This window comes from Neophocaena asiaeorientalis, unplaced genomic scaffold (assembly GCF_003031525.2).
Source record: "Neophocaena asiaeorientalis asiaeorientalis breed wild unplaced genomic scaffold, Neophocaena_asiaeorientalis_V1.1 scaffold242, whole genome shotgun sequence".
Lineage (NCBI taxonomy): Eukaryota > Metazoa > Chordata > Mammalia > Artiodactyla > Phocoenidae > Neophocaena > Neophocaena asiaeorientalis.
Window position 1 is genome coordinate 681,855 of NW_020172451.1, and position 2,741 is coordinate 684,595.

The 2,741-nt window shown below is 67.9% G+C and overlaps 1 protein-coding gene across 1 annotated transcript in view; it reads left to right on the plus strand.

Moving 5' to 3' along the window:
• The window catches only part of TTLL8 (tubulin tyrosine ligase like 8), a 71,792-nt gene extending 71,717 nt beyond the window's left edge, over window positions 1-75 (plus strand). The window contains exon 13 of the mRNA XM_024737640.1: window positions 31-75. The gene's annotated coding sequence lies outside the window, so the exon portion shown is untranslated. The remainder of the gene's footprint in view (window positions 1-30) is intronic.
• The last annotated feature ends 2,666 nt before the right edge of the window (window positions 76-2,741 follow it).

Sequence of the window (2,741 nt, forward strand, 5' to 3'; positions counted from 1 at the left end):
TGGAACTCACCCTCCTTCTCCCCTCCCCAGGAAATGTTTTCAACAGCTTCTGCCGCAAGCCCCCCACGTCCATGTCCGGGTCCGTCCTGGAGGCCCTGACCCTCTCCACTGCCATGAAGTGTGCCCCCCGCGATGGCTGCTCCCTGCTCCTGCGCGTCAAGGCCTCTCTCATGCTGCATGGTGACCATGATGGTGGTGACACCCAGGAAGTGGGGTGGTGGGCTCAGGGCTCCTTTAATCCCCGTGACAAGACGGGGGTGGGGTGGGCCAGGGAGACCCTGCTAACTGCCCTTCACAGAGGAGGGGAGGGAAGGGCTCTGACAGCCCTGCCGGCCCCTCCCTCCACCCAGAGGGCCTGCGGGGCCTGGAGGCCTGCTCCATGAGCCTGGACACCCAGGAGACACAGTGCCAGAGCGTGCGGGTCCCCAGGGCCTCCCGCCGGCTGCAGGTGGGGCAGCAGGTGAGACTAGGGTCTGACCCGGACTTGCGGGTCCAGCCCCAAGCCGGTGCCGGGCAGCTGCACCTGTCCCCTGGCCTGCTCCCGGCTGCCCTCCCCTCCTGGCCACCTGATCCATAGACCGTCCTGGGGCTCTGCCACCCCAGGCCCAAGGAGTGGGTGCCCCTCCTCCTCTGCCCCAGACCCTGGGTTCCAGCTGTGTGGTGTGGAACTGGCCTGGCCAGGGGTGGGCGGACAGAGGTCCCAGCTCCACCAGTTCCCACCCGCCCCTGCCCAGCTCCAGGTGCACTTTGACTGCTTTGAGGTGAGCGTGGCCCAGAGCCTCTACGTCACCCTGAGGACTGTCCCCCACTTCTGCGGGGTCCAGCTGGACCAGCGGTACCATGTGGAAGGTGGGCCGGCGCGGGCACAGCTGCCATCCAGCTTCCCGGGACTGATTCAGGGTGGGACTCACCCAGGGCAGGGGGCAGGGCCCCACGCTGGACGGCTCCCAGCAATGCATTTGGCTTAATTCAGCGTCTCCGTTTCCCTGGAGAGGAAGGCCTTCTGGAAACCCCAGGGACAGAGGCCCAGCTGGGGGGCGGCCCCTGGTGCAGAGCGGGCTGGGCCCAACACTGCCTCTGTCGTTCGCAGACTGCGCAGACGAGGACGTAGGGAGGAACGTGCCCGACTGCTTTGGTGAGGCCCCCTCCCCGGGTGGGACCTGGGCCCCATGGCTCCTGGGAAGACTCTCAGGTGGTGGCAGGCACCCACGGGCCTCCCACTGGGATCTTCTGCCCTCCCCACTCGGGAAATCATGATGGGTCCTCAGGTGGGCGACTCCCAAAATACCTGGGTCTGGCAGGGGTCACCACCTGGAGGCTGTCAGCACAAGGGAGCCCTGTGCCTGGTGACCTCTGGCCCCAGCGTGACCTCACCTGCTTCCCTTCTACAGCTGGGAAGCTCTCCTACTCGGTGGACCGCAGCCGCAAGGTCATTCTGGTACAGGTGCCAGAGTCAGGGGGCCCCGACTACTACGTGCGGCTCTGCCTCAAGTGGTTCACCTGCGAAGACGCGGGCGCCCCAGTGCGAGTGAGCCCCGCCCCATCTCTGCCCTACAAACAAGAGTTGTCGTGCCTGTGCCTTGAGGTCAGTAAGGATGTGGCCTTGACAGCCGGGAGTGGACAAAAGGATGGGCAGACCCTGCGCTGACCCCAGTCCCTCCCGCAGGGCTGGTCTGCGACGCCTGACGCCGTGCGGATCCAGACCTGCCCCTTCGAAGATGGCAAGTGCCCTGTGGTGCCGGGGGAAGGAGGGGGGAGCGAGGAGAGAAGGGTGGGAGATGGGCGGGTCAGAGGTGCCCAGCAGGGTATGGGCTGGCCTGTCCAGCTGGGACGGCTGACTCGAGCGGGGGTGAGACGGGGTGCGGGGGGCAAGCCCAGCCTCAGCCCTTGAGCCTGCTTCGGACGGCAGGCAGCCAAGTGTGTTCCGGGCAAGCCCTCCAAGGCGGCAGAGCCTGCGCGTGGACGTGAGCGTGCAGGAGAGCGCGTGTCGGCCGGTGCACTAGCACGCACGTGTCGCAGCCAGGCCACCTGGAAGAGCCCAGGCTGCCGGGAGGGGCTCCCGGAGGGGTGCGGGGTGCTCACAGAACACACACACAGACTCGGGTCAGGCCCAGAGCCCCCGAGAGAAGGCACCTGGGTCCTGGGCCAGCCCGATGGTTACTCTAGCAGGTGCTCAGTCCTGTGGCCCACGGGCGGCTGGGGTAGCGCCAGCTGATGCCAGCCCTGGGGGAGGGTCCCTGCAGACACGGAGACACTGTGGGACGCCATCCACTACCACCCGGGGAGCCAGGAGCTGAGTTGGGAGCCTGCCTGTCCCATGAGTGGCCGTGTGAGTCTGTGCTGGCGCCCAGGGCCAGGGCCCCAGTGCCTGGAGCTGGAGCAGTCCGGCCGGCCCGCACACAGCAGGGTGAGTGCCCCCCAGGCAGGGATGGGGCGGGGATGGGCGGCCAGGGCCCTGACCTGAGCGCCCCTCAGGTGCAGTACCCTCTTGTGGACACCCAGCCCCAGCTCTGCCTGAAGGTGAGTGGGCCAGTCCGCAGCCCGCCTCGTGCACTACCAGGGCTTGGGGAGGGGGCCCAGGAGCCAGGGGAGGGGCCCGCAGCCACATATCCCCCTGTGCCTTGCCCAGCCCTGGGGTCCAGCTACTCAGTGGCCCCTCTGACCCCCTCCTGGTCCCATGGGGGCGGGGCGGGGGGAGTGTAACCAGTCCCAGAGGGCCAGGAAGGAGGCCAGCCTGTCCC